Genomic DNA, 19829 nt, shown 5'->3' with positions numbered 1-19829 from the left:
AAGCACCTCCCCTCCCACTGACATACAATGGATTCAAATCGACCCTGGTCATCTGTCCGAGTTTGGTGTATGATCAACGAGAATTGTTTACGCACCAAAATACCCACACCCCTGGAGCCAGACGAGAACTCAGAGTGCACTACCATTTTAAATCCCCAACAATCCATGGCCCTACTTGCTGAGCCCACCAAGTGCGTCTCCTGTAACAGGGCCACTGCTGGCGCTCATCGCCTTAAATATTGCAACACCAGGCCCCTTTTTATCTTATCTCCCAGCCCATGCACATTCCATGTGATCAATGATAATGAAGTTATCGGGGACTTCAGGGGGTCACGGGAACCAAACTCTGAGTGTGTAGCCATTGTTCCCTATGCCATAGGTAGTGTAGTACTTCAAACAATCATCAATGCATTATGCCCAAAAAGCTGTAGCAATTATACATTCTGTTGCTCTCGCCCTTTTGAAAGAAACATCAAACCACAAATCAACTCTCAGCAACTGCGCTTCCATCCCTCCCCCTCCCTGCCTCCCTTCTCAACGGATTCATAACTACCCGCCACCCCAACAAATCACGACCTCTGCCCCCAAGAGCCCCCTCCCCTGAATCCTTATAAACCCATTGCCCCTTCTCAGTTTTTTGTCCGAAAACCAAAAGAACTAGCAGTTGAAAGGGCACAATAGTATCATCATGGTGGGCCACACCACTCTTTTACATTAAAAAATACCTGTTAAGGGGCAGAGTAAAGTATAAATGCTATAGTTGTCTCTGCTGGGAACACCTCAAAAGGCACCATGGATGCAAGTACACTAATGAACTAGTGCAGTGGCAATACCGTGGCACTTCATGCCTGTTTGCCACTCAAAAGTATGCACTATGTCCAAGCTTTGTGTTTATTCTTGCTCCATTGCCATCTGGTGGTCGCCGCGCCGTGCTTCATGATCCCCTGTGCGTCCTGTCCTCCGTGTGGCCTTGTGCCAGCTGTCCAGCTAGTCCTGCACCTCTTTAGGTGTCGAAAAGAACCACGCCTTACCTTCGGCTTGAAATCGCAATTTGGCGAGGAACAGCATAGAGTGCTTAATTTCCCGTTCGTGGAGAGCCTTTTTGACTTCGAGAAATCCTCTGCGTTGTTTCTGGACTGTTGCAGTGTAGTCCGAAAAAATTGTAATAGTGGCATTGTCTATTCGGATCTGAGGAGCTTTACGGGCGGCCTGCAGGATCGCATCCCTGTCTCTGAAATTAAAGATACGGGCTAGAATGGGCCGCAGTGGGGCCCCCGGCTTCAGTCTCCCTCCAGGGACTCGGTGCGCCCTCTCAACGAAGAAGAAATTGGACAATCCCCGTGGATGAAGGTGAGTCCTGATCAAATCCTCCACAAAGAGATCAAGGGCCGGGCCGCCTGTTTTCTCCGGCACGCCAATAAGGCGGATGTTGTTTCGACTCGATCGCCCCTCCTGATCCTCAAGTTTTGCAGCCAGAAGTTTATTATCTGCCTCCAGCTGTTGCACCTGCTTTTTAAGGGTGGATGTGTCAGATGACAGGGCCGCCGTCGTGGTCTCAACCTCCGACACCTTGGTGGACATCTTATTGAAGTCAGCACGGATCAAGGCAAGATCTACTGCAAGAGTCCCAATGCGCAACTCCACCTTATTCAGGGTGGTCATGATATCCTGTGAGGTCACCTCCTGGGTTGCACCCTCACTTGCACCATTTGGAGATGAAGCATCTCTGACTTGCGCGTCTGCCTGCGATTTTGTGTATGCAAATGTATCCAGCTTTGACTGGTTGGCACTCTTTGTGTTCCTGTTGCTCATGGCTGCAAGTCAGGCGTTCCTCCTTTGTGAGCTGGGCTTGCTAGTCACCGCTGCCTGCCTGAGAGCACTTGCTGCTCACGCGGCCTGTCGGGTTTCGCAATGCCCCTCCTCCTCAGTTCTTCCTTCAGCTATCCGGAATGGACCTGCCGCCAAAATTGTGCCACTGCGTTGAGGCAATGAGGCAAAATGGTGCGCCCCCCCACGCCTTCCACCACAGAGGATGCACCACCACTCCGCCATGTGCAGTATCTGTAGAGCGCTAACTCAGTCTGAGTTGCACATGTCCTGGGCCCGGGGCATGAACTTGCAGTGTGAGGGAGAAAGCTGCAAGCTGCACTGCCTCCCAACACCCACCTCCTCCGCAGGATGTGTCTAAAATGGTCGCTTAAAACCAGCCGGTATGTCAACCGGGCGCGCGTTATTCCTGGATTTCAGATGTATAACAGTGTATTGATTTTCACCGGTCTGGTCTTTAATAAAGTCTTTCTTCCTTAACTGCCTTAAATAGTTGAGGTAATTTGCATTTTGTTAAAGAATATCCTCTTGAACATGTGGAGGCTTTTTATGCAGCTTAGGATGAAGTGAAACAAATTCCTTGGCAATGGCAGAGGCAGCCAAGAGTAATACGCTATCTCATCTTCTGATTGCATGCACCAGATCCTTGTCTCCTCCAGTCGCTCTAGGAACTCTTGCCCCGATATTGAATGTACCTTCTTGATGAGGCCACCAGCGCGCCCGCGCGCAGCAGGAAAATGGCGGCCGGAGATACGATCACCGGTGTCCCTGTCCCAGCCACCACAGGGAGTATAAAGCGCCCACGGGTCAGTGCTCAGAGAGTACCCCAGAACCCACCTCATGGTTTCTGGGCAACAGGGACAAGCGCCTCTTCACGTTATGCCTCGGAGGGGGAAGCGCACTGCCAACCGCTCCTTCCGCACCCTCCCGATCCGGGCTGCAGTTCAACGCCGCTGGGCAGCCCCAAACTCGAGGTCCCAGCCGCTGTCACTGCACCAGGCCTCAAAGTGTCCCACGCCGCCTTCGCATGGGGAGAATCATACTTTGGCCAGAGCATGATTGCTAGATACTAGGCACCTTCCACTGCTCTCTCCTTTGTTTGGGGGCAAAAAAGGGTACAGAGAAATGTGCGTATTGACCGGGCTCAATTTAGGGAGCACAGAGCCTCTCTAGGTTGCGTCCATGTTCTTCGGCTGCTAGCCACGCCCCCCAGAAATAACCTTTTTGGTGAAATCTAAAATGTATGTAGTTTTTTTGTGTAAATTTAAAAGCAAGTGCAGTCAAACCAAAATTATGTGGTAAAGACTGCAGCCACAGAATCATATGAATCCACTGGCCCTCGCGGTTGTTCATTATTCTATTAAAAATGTAAGAACGAAAGGTAAACAAAACCTAAATATTCAAATTGTAACCGATGTCAATTGTGAGCTGCACAGGCAAATGAACTAGCTGACTACCTACAAATAGGCATGTAATATAAAAAAATGCATAGCGAGTAGCATGTCTTATGGTCAACAGAATGTTTGGCCATTGTTTTGTTTGTGCATCATTTGTGAGCCAAAATGTTTAAAAATACTCTAATCTGTTTTGCAATAGAGTTTTTTTTCTGTTCGTCCACTGAGGCTTTATGGCCCCTCCTCATTAAAAACTAGAAACAAATATCAAATAAGTAGGGGTTTGCATCCCATAGTGCATGCTCGAGATCAATATTTCCGGGTCAGAAGTCCACAAAACCAATGTGAGGTTCCAAAAGCCTGTGGAAGGTCCAAAACGTTGTAACAAGTTTGCAAGATTTTATTAACCTGAAAAAATCGTTCACAAATCCCTTTGAAAATGAAAAAACAAGGCCATGTGCAACATGTGCTGGCTGACTGCTGCAGCCATACAGATTCAAAAAGAAAACCCAGCGTGTAGGGTTTAGAGACCTAGCCCACAATCTAATGGCTACTGACTCATGTGGTCAGAGAAAGCCTTGTAGAAAGAAAGAAGTTTTTCTTTCTTGAGTCCCCTCACTCACCAGGGTTTCCCCACGGTGACATGCTTCATCATTGGGGCCATCCCAGTCTTCTACGAACTGGGGCGTGCTGCGACTTGCGGAGTTACGCAGGAGCACTTATAGGGAGACTATGTGTATTGCAATTTGTGGGGAAGTGGATGGAAAGTGATTAAAAATACCTTGCTAGTGGGCTCTAACACATTTTATTCTCGCTCCTAGGTTGGTATGTCTAAAAAGGGGGCTGCACTGGAGAACCTAACTATAATGAGTAGGACCACAGTGTGAGATCAACATATTTCGAGCTACCCTAGCTCTTCTTCAGGACCACTTAGGGACCAGCCCTGTGTTTGCCACAGGGATGGTCCCTGTGTGGTCCTGAAGAAGAGCTAGGGGTAGCTCGAAACATGTTGATCTCACACTGTGGTCATACTCATTATAGTTAGGTTCTCCAGTGCAACCCCCTTTTTGGACATACCAACCTAGGAGCGAGAATAACATTTGTTATAGCCCACTAGCAAGGTATTTTTAATCACTTTCCATGCACTCTCCCACAAATTGCACTATTCATAGTCCATCTATAAGTGCTCCTACGTAACTCCGCAAGTCTCAGTACGCCCCAGTTTGTAGAGGACTGGGATGGCCCCGATGATGAAGCATGTCACTGTGGGGAAACCCTGGTGAGTGAGGGGACTCAAGAAAGAAAAACGGCTTTCTTTCTACAAGACTTTCTTTGACCACATGAGTTAGTAGCCATTAGATTTTGGACTAGGTCTCTAAACCCTACACGCTGGGTTTTCTTTTTGAATCTGTATACCAGGTGGATGACCTAGTCTTTATTCCTCCACCTCCCCCCACCTTATGTCTTGCTGCAGCCATACCACAGGGACTGCCTGAATGAAGGCAAACCCAGCAGAAAAGGTTGAAAGGTTGTGCAAAACAGGAGTTGTTGCCCATGATGGGTTAATATTAAATTGAAGATATGCTTAGCTTTGGTTATATTACCCTAATATAGGTTTAAAATACCTAATTCCCTTTGAAGGCAGAACCTGGTTGCAAACAAGGAGGCCTCATCTAGCTAAATCTCCATGCATCCAGAGTCAGGCTAAACCTATGTGCATCCATAGTATCATGGATGCCATCACTATGCTCCATAGAATCCTGTCAATCACCCTTGTGAATATGATCCAACAGTGTTGAGCAGTCCACCAACACTAAAGTTTCCAAGCCATGTCTCAACCCGCACCTGCTCACAACTATCTCCACACCAGATTCAGCCAAGTTGGAGAACCAGAGTCTTTGAAGGACGCAGCTGATTCACAAATGTACCAGCCCACTCCAAAGACCAGAAGTTACTGATCTTCAGACTGGAACTGGTGAAGTTGAGAATAAGAGGAGAGATGGTTGTTTTTCCTGGAAAGACTGTGACTCTGAGCTTGGGACCCTTGAGAATGTGTGATGGACATCGAACAGCACTGATACACCTGAGACTGATACTGTGAACCTGGGCCTGGAACAGCAGCGAACAGTTGGACGATTGCACTGTGGAAAACGGGACATAGCATTTGATGCATGCTCTGCATGTGTGTAATTCAGCCCATGTAGCTTGCAATGTTCAGGTCATATATACCACAATGCAATCCGTGTCCCAATACACCAATAATATCATTGTGTCAAAGCTGTGGTGGATCTTTGTTGGCACAGCTCCTCGTTGACACCATCAGAGGTCCATTTGTGCATGCATCAGCTGAGACTGTCTACCTACAGTGAAGTGGTGATGGTGACTTTCCACAATGAGACGCCATAGAATGAAGTGTTAGAAAATGGATAAACTACAATAGGGTGAAACTCTGAATGTGCCAAAATCAATCTATTTTGTTTTTGCACCTCTGGAATCAAGTGGCTTGGACAGTTAATCTCTGATGATAAGATGCTGTAACTACAGAGGTGATATACTTATTGCTGAATCCTTAACCTGCTAAGGGTATTTCTTCATCTATTTCCTCATCACAAACTTCAAGGAATCCATCATTCTCCGAAGCTGTAGGGAGCACCAAAGTATTACAGAGCACTGCAACTCCAGAAATACATGGCGTCACACTGAAGATGATATATGAAGGAACACACTGTGATTTTCACATGTCAGGACCACTATGCATTTGCTGATTAGCCAGATGTGAAATCACCTCAACACCCAATCACTGTTTTCTGCTCTCTCATAATGACATACAAGCAAAATGATGCAACCTGTGGGATGATGGAATTAGGAGGATAAATCAAGAATTCTTTTCAGCAGGCTGTGTGATGGCACTCAAGATACTGCCTAGGAAAGAATAGGTTTAGATACAGCTGTGTCAAAAGGAATTATTATCTTACCAAGCAAAGTGATATTTCTATATTGTACCTTCATTAACATGAGTTAAAAAGAGTCTTTGTGACTTCATCAAGGCAGATGGTGCTGAACAAATGGATAAATCCTTGAAGGTAAAAAATTAAAACTTCAGAGAGAGTGAAAAGGCTTTGGAGCGCCACACATTGCCAAAAGGCAAAAGGAAAAATACAGCATGCATACAGGAATTCCAATTGCACAGCTAGTCTGTATAGTTGGCAGAAGCAACCTCCAAATGTCCCTGAAATGTGAGAGGGACAGAAGGCAATCCCCAAAAAAGAGGTGGAAATTAGAGCCAGTGTACACCTCTAATCCACAGTGGTATACCACACAACACCCAATGTTGCTAGGTGCAAGTGAGAGTACTGTTGCAGCACAAGAATATGCGCTACTGTAATACCATGGAAATTTGACCTCTTGGACTCTGAAGGACATTCTTTAGAGCCAGCTGCCACAGAACTGTCCTGCATAGATGGAAGGTCAGGAGTAGAATATGGAATGTGGGAGAGCCTTTTCAAACCCAGTAGCTTCCTTAATCCTGACAGTACAAAGATGATATCATACTGGAACTGACATTAGAAGTTAAAGCAGGGAGGGCAGACATTGTAGCCTTTCAAAATGGACTCTCATTGTCCGAGAAATGTCTGGAAGATATAGAGAAACACCTGAACTCTGTTCATGACTGGAGCCAAGACTGGTGTTACTTTCATAAACAATGTATGGGCCTGTACAACAGTTCAAGACCTAACTGCATAACATTCTACTGGATTTCAGAGAAGCTTGAAAAGGATGAAGTAAAGGACTACTCAACGATGTTCATGTCTTAACTTATTAGATTCACTTTTACCATGCCAGTGGAATTTTAAAAAGCACACAGAATTCAGCCAGGGAATGCTCTGACAAATTCATGTTCTTGACCAGCACTCACCTGATTTCTGGGCCATGAGAAGTCAATTTAACTATTCCAAGCCACTCACAAGAACTGACCGTAGACCTTGGAAGGACAAACTGCAAACATATCCTCAGACTTTTCCTCAAAACTAATATTAAGAGGAATGCCTTCTTGGATCTTTGTCCATAACTCCATAAACGTGATATGGTTCCTCAAATGAACAACAATTTGGATTACTATTGACAGAAAATTCAAGCAAATCAATCCAAATTACCTTGACATTTTTTTGAATAGCCTTGAAAACATGGACATGGAAGTTTTCATAGCCACTCAGCAGACAGAGCGAACATCACCTCTTGAGGAATGCAGACAAAGACACAAGACCCCAGAAGACAACAGGTCCTGCAACAGATATTCAGAAATGGAAGGTGAGTAGAGTGTTCTAGAAATCCTAGTAAAAAACTGTGGTAACTCTCATTCTTTCTTGAAACTAAAGGAGCACAAATATTTGACATTCAATCAAATGTTGTGCGATCATGAAAAATGATCACTCCATTCTGGACTCTCTCTTATCCATTGGTATGAACCCTTCACCTTTCTCCCAAACATCTCTCATTACCACCGAGAGTTATTATGAATGATGTAGACACTGCATCTGAACGTGAAACAGTGACAGTGTCAGAGAATAGTCTACCCTTTAATGCATGAAAGCCCCCCAAACCCTTTGAGCTCCTTTTCTCATTGACCAGCAAGACGCCTCTCTACAATTACTCCTTGACCATCGTTCATCCACGCAGGGCAGTTCTTTCGCATCTATTCCCCAGTGACCTTAAAAATACTATAGGGAGATTTTGTTTCCTGCTTCCCTCCATCATGAACTCCCTACACCCTTCCCTCCTCTCCCCCATGCCCACTCCAATGGCATAGTTATCAGAGGTTCTACTTAACATAGACCCTCCCATCTCACACCCCACAGGTACTTTCCACCTCTCACTCATACTTCTAGATGCAGACATAACATATAGTCCATTAGCTTTGCATCATTTGGGTGTTTAGGGTCAACTGGGCAGTCTTTGATCTTGGAGAAGTGATCCATCATTCAATGTTTGAAAGCTAAAACCCCCTGGTATTCTGATGTACGTCAATAATACAAATATTTTATTCACATCCTCAAGTTTGTCTGTTAAACACAATCTGACTTCTCCCTAGCTGAACCTGACATTTTTATCAGTCCATCAATTTCGGTGCTGTATTTTCTCCTCTGAAACCCCCTATCTGAACCTATAATGAATCCAGAGCTTTGAGAATGGGATTTATATCCATGCGCATTATTCTATTTCAGCACTTTATCACATTCGTTACACTATACCTCGTGGCTTCGACTCCACCACTAAACCCTAGGTGCATGCACAGCATTGTGCGGCTCATCACAGAAGCCTCTTGCTCTCAAATTCTTAAAGTTAATTTGAGTGGTCCATTGCTTAAACAAATGCCTTTCTTATCTGTTACCAAAACAAAACAGACATAGTGCTCCTCTTAGAAGAGACACACCTCTCCCTGCAGAAAGCAGAGAAACTGAGATGAGCTTGGGTTGATACAGTCATACGCAGTAGTTTAACAAGATGGGATCCTGAATAGGGCAAGAATAAGTCAAACAACTCCAAAATGTAGAGTAGTTGCATCATTGAAGAAAACACCACTGTTCAGGATACTAATGCCTTGAACTGACCTGGAAGAAAGATATATTTTCATTAAATTGACCATTCTAGCAATTATTCTTTTTAGGAGAGGACTATTCAACCCCTAAAATGCACATCACAGGGCATTCCTATTGGACATGATTAGAGACCCTGCCCTGACCAAGGTTAGTGAGCCCTACAGAAAAAAACAATGCTTCCTCTCATATGCCCCCAGCTCCCGCTCAAGACTACTCTATTTCATGACCTTGCAGCACATGCTCTCCACTGTATCAGAAATAGTCCCTAGCAGAATTATTAATTTCTGTCATGAAATTGGAGACATTTGATGACTCAGTGTTACTTTTGTAATGGAAAGTTATGGGAAAATATCAGCATTTTTCCCATTTGAGCAATACGATGACAACAGGTACAACTTGGGGCCGCAGCATGTGAACGCGAGCAAGATTTGGCATCCCCTGGTGATATTGCTGGTTGCTAGTAAGCCTTTCATGATTCAGGTAGTTATTTTAACATGAAGCACTTTTTTACAATTTTACTTCACATTTTTAACAGGAAATAAGTGCCAAGGAGACTCCAGCATCCTCTTCCTGTCTAGAAGGCTCCTCCCACTGCTTTGACATCCCTTGGTTACTTTGTATTTGGATGGAAAAGATCACTCTATTTGGCTGTAATACCTGCAGCAAATACCATTGTATTTTATGTTTTTCTTCTTAGAAATCAAGTAAGTTAAAAACATTTTGGATATGTTTGTTGTTTGATGGGGGTATCCACCAGCATTTCTTTATCTTAATATTTTTTTTATTTGATTGTGCTGGACTGGAGTTGAGGTAGGGGCATATTTTGATAAACCTTTATTACTTTTTTCTTAGGGAAAAAGTTGCATATATTTGAGAGGGCACGAGGCCTGGGTTTACAGCACTTGCTCTCTATTTTTTTGTGTGTTGTGAATTTTGCCCGCGGTTCACAGCCTGCCAGCACTAGGAATTGGTTGTATTTACAAAAAATACTTTCTGTGCTATATATATTTAAATACATCTATTGATTTATAGATTGCCTTGCAATTAATGCAAAATGTATTTTTTTTGTATTTCACGTTTTTCTGCATAGTGTTTAATTTGGCGTCATTGGGGGAATTTTTCAATTGCCTTGGGATGTTTGTGGGTGCTGAATTTTTAAAGTTGACTTGATTTTTATTTTTGGAATTGGTAGGGTTTTCTACCTTGTTTACCATGCTTCCTTACTTTGCAGGGCAAGTCGCTATTTTTGTGGGGCCAGTGTGCATCTGTATGTGTGTTTGCCATAGGCATCAATGTTGCCTTTGCCTAGTCCTACTTTGTTGTCCATGCATGTGTCGGGGTGGTCATTTAGTGTAACCACTGTGCTTTTGTCATATGCCTCCACGTGTTATTGGTTGTCCAAGCCTTCTTGCTTGGTATTCAGAACAGCCAGGTACATTCAGCTAATTGTCTGAGATTTGTAGAAAGAGATTGTTCTCACTCCTCAATTAATTGCCCACAACTGCACCAGCCTATGTTCTGCCCTCTTGATCCTGAATCACCATAAATCTACAAAATAGACACTAACGTCTTTTGTATTCCAAAGGCCTTGTCTTCTTCTGCATGAAAGCTCCATACCACTCCTGCTTAACGGACTAGTTCAACCCTACACCAAAGATGGACATTTAGAGAAGAAGATTGTTGATGCACTATCTATCTGTTTGGCATTTATATAAAGTACCAATATTATTTTCTAAATAATACAAATATTTAGCACTGTGTGTGTCCTCGCTTAGCTTGTATTTTTTAATCCTTGGTAAGATAACAACTAGATAATTTAGGACTCTGTTGATCAACTATCATCTTCCTTCTGCAACGAATGTGAGGATTTGCTGTTCAATGAATTGATGAATGTTGTATTTGTCTCACCCCTCTCCAACTCCCCCTTCCTATCCTTTCATAAAATCCCTAAACCTCTCTCCCTGGTTGTATGATCTATTGAGATGTGACTTAGGGCCATATGTATCAAGCCGTTTTTGAATCGCAAAGGCCGAAATTCGCAGAATTTCAGCCTTTGCGACTCGCAAACGGCCGTTTTGCATGTTTTGGAATGTATGAAACATTCCCAAAATAAGGAATTGCAAACTTGTGCGATTCCTTATTTTTCCATAGCATTTAGCGAATCGCAAATTTGAGATTCCTTAAATGCTATGTATGTAGCATTTTTGGCTTGCGAATTTTGTTTAAGAATTCGCAAATTACCACCAACTTTTAGTTAATGGTAACTTGCGAATTCTTCCAGAAATGCACAATTTGGCATTTTTAAAGGTGGCATGTGATGCACACACATACCAATAGGGCATGTATGTGCGCCATATGCACACACATGTTATTTTCAGGGGTGCAGCAGGGTGTCTTTGAGACGCCCCTGCACCCTTGCAATAATTCTCAAATTGCGATTAACAAATTGCGAATTCGCAATTTGAGAATTATTTTGCATTCATTCCTATGGGCCTCCTGGCCCATAGGAATGCATTGGAAATTATTCCTTAATTGCGAATTCGCAAAATGCGAATTCGCAAATAAGGAAGCTTAAGGGATCGCAAATAAAAAGCTATTTTTTTCATACATACCATTTTGCAATTCCTAAATAGTGATTCCTTAAAATTCGCTATTTAGGAAATGCTAAATAGTTTGATGATTCATATGGCCCTTAGGACCTGATTTAGATCTTGGCAGATCAGTTCCTGCTACTGCTTTTTCAACTGTCTTCCCGTCTGCCGGCTTAGCTGTCCATCCACCATATTAAGACGTTGGCTGGTCCCTAGACGAAAGACCACCAGTCTCCCGATGACTTCGCCAGAAATACTCCACCGCATCGACAGCGATACAGCGGAAGCGGCTGCCAGCAGAACTCCAGCCCAGATTCCTGTTGTTCCAATTAAGATGTGCCTTTCTGCCATGGCAACTGTGGTGGAAATCCCTCCTACAAGTTGGAAGAATGAAAGGAAATGAGGAAAAACATACAATTTTTCCTGCTTCCATGTCCTTCTTATACCCCATCATCCAGGTCCCTCCTTTGCTGCACCGACTCCACCGCAAAGCCAAATTACTTTGTTGTCTTAGAGATCTATGGTAAGCTAATGGTACAATAGTCCTATGTATTGCGTATTGCCAGTTGGTGTAGACTTGTGTACTTCTGCATTGCTCTTACATGCCACATTTTCATCACATGTTATGCTGTCGCGTAGTTCCTTCTAATCCGTAGGATCTGCACATTTGTTGGAGAACATAAACTTGGTTTTTGGTGTCTAGACTGATTCCAGACACCACCGCAGGATTTTTTGGCCTAAAGACCAGCTCGCTCACAGTGCTACCGTAAGCCCCCCTAACCTTATCAGGGAGTGAAGGCTTTCTGGCAACCACTGAACATGACAACCCTGTCCACTCAGGGATTGTAGAAACAGTACAGAACCTTTCGTTCAATCACTTGTGCTTACTTATTCTCACAGCGGTATACAGAGAATACACAGTGGGTCGTTTTTAATATATTTATTGAACCAAGGTTACTCTTGTATAAAATACATTTTCTGGAATGATTAATAGACAGAAATAGATAAAAGTGATTATGAGCACCAAAAACGTAAATAGTAGATATAATTCTACCATGGTCCTAAAACATTGTATATACACATGCATATCAAACAAGGCTGTAATCAAGAGTACTCCTACCATGCGAACCCTAGCATTGTGTGGGGACAAGAATCGCCACAGAGACGATCCAACCCCATCACCTTATGGGAGAGAATTAAGGACACCGTCTTAGCCATGAACTGACACCCCTCACGAGATGCCAGACCACTGTGTGGTGAAGTATTAGCATGCGGAGCCCTCTGTATCAGCTAAAGTGCTTCCTCTAACAATCTATTGGGATGCTCATCTTTTATGATAGAAAGCAGCCTTGTGATGTGCATATAGATTAGTGATGGTATGGATATGTGGATAGCCCTGTTGCCCCATGGATGAAAATAGAGATAACGTTTGTACATAGTGCGAAAAGAAACCCTGTACATGATGTTCAGGCCATTGTGATAATGTTGTGCAAAGCTAGTGTGTAAACAAGTTAAGTTTCAAAGAAACGAATCCAACATTGTCGTGCACAAAATATGTACAAATGTTTACGACTGAAATGTTATTGTAAGGACACTGTAAGAAATAAGCTGCTTTGCTACATGGGCGTAGCCCAGGAATGTAACACCCACTTCTCATACTAATGGTCGATATATGAAAGCTAGCTAAAAAGACAGCAGAACATTTAAAAATATTAAAAAACATCTAAAAGTGAGCTTCCCTTCAAAATATTCCTTTAAAAGCCTTTAAGTCATTATACTACTTGAAATTCCAAGCACTCAAAAAGCCATGCTGCTGAGAAAAAAAATGAAAAAGCTTTATTTTAGTTCCTTTCATTTTAAAAAACATGCCAACTTGTTCCTACACACTTAAAGCCAATTGTTTATGTGTTCCGAGTAGTAGACGCAACATCACTGTTGCCCACAACTGTAGATGACTTTCCCAGAGGTGCACCTTGTAGCAGGTTTATGAAGCAAAAGTGGTTCCATCCAATTCCCACAGCAGTTGCTGAGGGAGGCATTGTAGGCCATAAGTGTTCCGCAGAGCCACTGTTCACATCACTAAAAGCTGAAGCAACTTAGGGTGGCTCTAAGAATGCATGAAATAGGCTGAGAACAACAATACTCATGAACCTTTATAGGCTCCATCAGTATTTCAATGTCCGGTGGCGCAACCAATTGTGATCCGAGTCATATATCCAGGAAGCATTTGTGGCTGTAAAGCAGACAGCAGAAGACAGGTTGTATGCAGTCAAGTCAGACAGGCCTAAAGGTATAAAAAACAGTGCTCATTCAGTTCTTGAAGCTGAGGTGTGCCAAAGCAGTGTACCATGCACTCAGGGCACACTTGGGTCTAAAATCCTCTTGACAACACCAAACATCTGTTCTCTTAACAGTAATACACAAGAGGTGTAAAACATGGGGAGAGAAAGCTTACTAAAACAGGGAGCTGTAGAAAGATAGAGAAAGAAGAAAATCTGCTGTGGAAACTGGAAATATAGAAAGCATAGGGAAATGCAGGGATAACTAACACTAGGTAGGGAAGGTGGAAAGAAAAATACAGACTCTATAATACATTATAAATGGGAATAGCTAAAAGTAAGAAATAATAATAATCATGACTTATTGGGGCCAGCAGAACCATCTCCTGCAGTGCTGATGGTGGTTGTGGAAGCTGCGGTGTTCGGGACAGTATCAGCCGCTGTTCCCTCTTCCTCTTGGATCCTTAAGAAACAAATAAAGATTAAAAGAACAATGATTAGTGGGTCTTTCTACCAAAAACATTTTAGCATGTAGAGCATTTACTTTCTAAATCAGATAACCTATTCCTAATTTCCTTCTCTGAACTACATTTTGAACTATTCATTCATTCCATCAAATGAACTGTGCTTGTTTGCCTCATATAATCATTGATGAGCCAAGTCAGTCTCCCTTTGCAAAATGCACCTCAGTGAGATTGGGACTGTGTGGGCTACATAAAGCCACAGAGAATGATAACACCCCTGACATACCACTATAGTAACAGTGTCATCCCATAAGTCACCTAAAGTGAGCCCCTGGGCTCACAAGCTCAGAGTGGAACAGAATCCTGGCAATATCATTCACTTGATGTCCACTCCACGCCTACGGTCCTACACCCTCCTTGTTAAGCTGGCACCATGCACCAGTAGTCTGGATACCAGGGCCCAGATTTTAAAGGTTTTGTTTTTCCCCTGTGCCATGCAAAGTGGCACAGGAGCAATACAAACCATTAAGTGATATTTACCAAGCTTGGCAAAGCCACCTGTATGGCCTTTGAGTGGCTTGATAAATCTGGAGTGATGTAACAACAGGCAGAGCAAGTTTCTGCCTTCTGTTACTTTGAGCCAGGAAGGCATTACACATCTGGAGCATGGGTGTTCCCAAGCATCCACCCACGTATTTTGGCACATTCCTAGATTTTCCATCCCTGGGAACATCTGGAAATGCATCAAAATGCTACGTCTTGTCAGTAGAGGTGCAACAAGGAGAAATAATGTATTTCTCCCCATTTTTTCCTCTTTCTGAGCATGCTGCATTCTAATGCAGCACACTTTGAAAGAGGAAATATCCTCTAAGGTTTGTCTTTGTCCAGGAAGGTCTGGAAGGCAGTCCATAAGTAATATAAGGGCACACTCCTATATAATTTATAAATCAATGTGGCTAACCCACCTCGGGCTCTTTGGCCTGGGGAGGAAGGAGCTGGAAAAATGAAACATTCACAGCCATTTTGTGCACATCATTTCCATTCAAAGAATACTGATCTGTGGGCACAGTGCTAGAAGATTGATCAAGTCAGCAGGAGCAGAACGAGGGTAAGAGCCAGGTTGAGATTGGGGCCGGAGACTAATCCCCTCTCCTGCATCCAAGGTTTATTGCTTCTCCGCCAGGTTGTTTTCCTTAGAGATCACCCACACTGTACAAGCTAAGAAAGAGTCTAGGGTGGTGCCTTGGGTTGGCTTGTTAGCAGGGACTTTGTCCCCATAATTTTTAAACTTACCTATAGGTTTCATTTTGGCAACTTCTTACTCAGACAGGCAGTCTCAATCAAGGCTCGACCTACTTTTCCTATTCGTCTGGATTCCTTTTCGGTGTTTGTTAGATCGGACTTCTGTAAAACCACAATGGATAGGAGATGGAAGCTGCTCCAGTGTACTGGCCCTTTAAAAGCTGAAGGTGGACAGGTTTTTCTGCAGGAACCAGGACGCAATTAGTTTACATGGAACAGGAGCCTCAAGAATTTCTGAGCAGATGGCGGCAGGGGACTTCTAAATAACTGGAGCTTACACCTTCCCTTTTTTTTCCCTCTGTGTACATTCTGGTTTTATGAAATGGTGGTCTCCATGTTTCCTGTTTTCAGTCAACAGTGATCTTCTAACTGTTGTATACTTTCTCTTTCCCTTTTTTTTCTTATTCAGTTTAGATGAACGGCTATGTTGCACCCTGTGTGTGATCTTCCTCCAGGGCTGTCTGTTTTCGACAGCAATGAGGGGAGCGATTTCTTTCTGTAGATACGGGGTAGGTGATGGGAGGGTGGGTGGAAGGGTGGGGTGGTGGTAGGGGTGATGGTGCAGGGTAAAAGCAGAGGGGGTATGGAATTGTTATTTCTCGAGTTTGAGGGAGGGATGCTAATCGGTGCTGTTGTTGGAAAATGTATGGGTTATGATGGATTCTTAGCCATAACATGAGGATACTTAAATGTCTATCCTGCAATGTTTCTAGGCTAAATGCTGAACATAAACGCGAAGTGGTACGTGAGGAGCTAAAAATTTATCAACCTCATCTCATATTTTTAACCGAAACTCATCTTGCATATACAGATCGGGCACTGCTTAAACAGTTTGCATATACTATAGTTGTGTGTCATCTCAGGGAGTATCCATTAGGGGTGTTGCTATTTTAGCCAGTAAGACACTTGCATACAAAACTTGTAAAATTTTAGCAGACCCCAGGGGGGATGAGCTATTGCCCAACTTGAGATTTCTGGAATTAAATATGTTTTAGCCACTGTCTATGGACCTATAATACTAATATTAATAATAATAATAATAATAATAATAATAATACTAATACTAATAATAATACTAATAATAATAATAATAATAATAATAATAATAATAATAATAATAATAATAATAATAATCTTTATTTGGCATATAGGAAAATATGATCATAAAAGATGCAATTTCATCAGCATATCAGTGTAAACAGTATTCCTAAAAAGAAAACAATAAGAGAGACATTAAAACAATAAAAGTAATACTCAAGAACCACTAAAAACACATTAAAAGGCTCTCCGAGCCATCATACTTAATACACAGATTAGCAGGAAGTCTTTGGCCTTTATGTTCCCCTAGTGATTCTTAACTTTAGAGCAGATCTTAAAAATTTTTAGACGCAGAATAGTGTAAAAACATCTAAGGACAATTTAAAAAACAGCAGAGCCACACGGGCTTGCTTAAATCCAAGTTTCCTTAAAAGCCCCTTAAGAAACACTCTTCTTGGAATGAATAGTACGGACATAAAAGAACAAAGTATAAGGTATCCTGTGGAGACCTATTGTTGCAGCCAAAGGCCCCTCCTTGTTCTGCATGTACCATAAACCCGGCAGGTACAGCCTATAAATGATGGAACAGATTCAGCCTAAACCGTGTAATTAAAAATCTATCATGTGCACTTGTTATAAGGGTTAAGTACGGTTTCATACCTTGTGTTGACATGGCTAGGAAATGATCTCTACCCATGTTTTTTTTTAATTCCCTTTACTCCCTTTGTGCTGAGACTGAATTAAAAAACAGATCTTTAATAGGTGCATTATCCCATGAGCCCACCTTGTCTGGGTGGAAGAACAAATCTGTTCTGCCTAATATAGTAAAGGTATCCTTTACATATTTCAGCCACTGAATTTTTAACGCATGGTCAAAAGAGAGACAGTCCTGAATTACTTGCCTGTTAAAACCTGTCTCCTCATTGGACCATAAGTTGACCCAGCACAAAAGAGGTTTCACCGCCACCATGTCAGAGATATACTTAGACCCCAACTCCTCATGGTCAATAAATGCAGGGGTACTCTGGAGGACTTTCAACAATTGCCTGAAATTCATAAGCATATAAAACTTGGGAGCTACAGAAGGAATTGTACAATTTTAAAACTGTCACAGGTGACCAGTTGTCTAATCTGTGGGCAAAACTTTCAATTGCTCCTGTGGACCTTGTCAAACCGAGACACTTTCCCTCTAATAGATGTTTAAAGCTCAGTTCTTCATCGAACAAAATACCCAGATATGAGAAGACCGGTACTTTCCCAAGAATGTGTGTGCCTACTGTATACGTTTTTTACTTCTTGCCATTCTTCCCATTTCCATTATATAGAATTTTGATAAGTTGGGGGATAGATCCATCGTATTCATGAACCCTACAAACCAATCTAATACAAGCTGCAGGCCCTTTGGTGTACGAGCAGGGAGAACCACATCATCTGCATAAAGCAGAACGGGGACCGGTCATGAGCCTATCTTCGGGGTATCTGCTTGTAATGCAGTCAGGGTGGAATCAAGGGCATTATTATATAAAGTATAAAAGAATGGAGCTAAAATACAGCCCTGTCTAACTCCATTCAAGCACTTAAAATGATCTGTGGTCTTCCTCTTGGCATGTATCTTACTGCAGCAGACGTATTTGAGTGTACGGCCGTTAGGATGTTAATTAAAGCCGGATCCATCCCAAGTGCTCCCATACGATTCCAAAGTTTGCAATGATTTATTCGATCGAAAACTGCAGTAAGGTCCAGAAAGTCTAGATAGAGTGACCCAGATTTAGCAATTGTATACGCAGTGACAAGTTAAAGATTTAGGCATTGATCTGCCATAGATTTACCCGCACGGAACCCATATTGCACATCGTCATTATTCTGTTGGTCTCTGCCCACTCAGTCAACCTATTGAATACCACCCGGCCCAAGACCTTTGGTGTCACATCAATAAGGGATATTGGGCAATAGCAATGCAGAATATCCCTGTCCCCTTTCATAAATATCGGGACAATGGTGGCCGTGGACCATGAAGATGGCATTTCTGTTGCAACTGCTGCATTTAGCACATGCACTAATATCAGCGCCCATACCACTGGGTTACAACGGAAGAGGTCAGGTGGGATCCCATCAGGTCCCGGGGCTTTATTCCACGCGAGACAATCTATTCCTGATCTCACCTCCTCTAAAGTAAAAGAAATAAAGTCTGTTCTCTGGGCAATAGTCAATATATGGGGTTCATCTTCTCTCAGGGGCTGATTATACTGTCCCTCAAAATGAGCCTGCCATTGCTCTAGTAAAATGTTATGGGTTAGGCTTGGGTTGTTTAAATCTTTAAAACATGGGTTGTTAATAACCCTCCAGAAATGAGTGGAGTCCTTAAGCTTGTAGTATGGCCTAAGGCCTGCTTCAGGACTCACTGTTCACACTAGGGGCACGATATAAGTCTAGAGATGTCGAAAACAAACCTTTTGTCATGTGTAGACCTTCGTGAAGGCTAACTTACAAAAACAGCTATGCAGTGTCGTGTGCAAAAGCAGCAAAAGGTAATATGGCATTTAAACTTCTAATAAGCCATGCTAACATAACATGCGCGCAAAGCAGGCCTTAGGCCATACTACAAGCTCATAGGCCTCTTCTAGCCTTCAATTGCAGTTGGCGCTCCTGCATCCTAACTGCTTGTTTATACAATTTACAGCAGATCCCGACCCGTCCCCCTTCTCGGGGTAATTGTTTGAGGGCCATATTTCCGTCTCTAAGGGCTTGCAAACATTGCCCATCAAACCATCTTGGCGGATATATGACGTTACCACGCGTTCTTTTACCACGCAGACCATTACCACGCATTTTTTACAACGCAGGACCCTTTACCACGAATACCTTTACAACGCAATACACTACAACGCAGGTACTATTACAACGCATACCATTACAACGTAAGTATAGGTAAGTAAATAATATGGTAAAATAATGTAATTATTAATAATATTTTTTTAAATTAATAAATTATTATTTTAATATTTAATATTTTAATTATTTATATTAATATTTATTTATTAATTTTTAAATATATATGTTAAAAATACCCCTGTACCCCAAAACCCAAACCCAGCCCTAAAACCTAAAAATACCCCTGAACCCCAAAACCCAAACCCAGCCCTGAACCCTAAAAATACCCCTGTACCCCAAAACCCAAACCCAACCCTGAAACCTAAAAATACCCCTGTACCCCAAAACCCAAACCCAGCCCTGAACCCTAAAAATACCCCTGTACCCCAAAAACTGAAAACTGACCCTGAACCCTAAAAATACCCCTGTACCCCAAAAACTGAAAACTGACCCTGAACCCTAAAAA

This window comes from Lissotriton helveticus, chromosome 4_1, assembly GCF_964261635.1.
Source record: "Lissotriton helveticus chromosome 4_1, aLisHel1.1, whole genome shotgun sequence".
Classification (NCBI taxonomy): Eukaryota; Metazoa; Chordata; class Amphibia; order Caudata; family Salamandridae; genus Lissotriton; species Lissotriton helveticus.
This window is presented reverse-complemented; position numbering follows the sequence as displayed.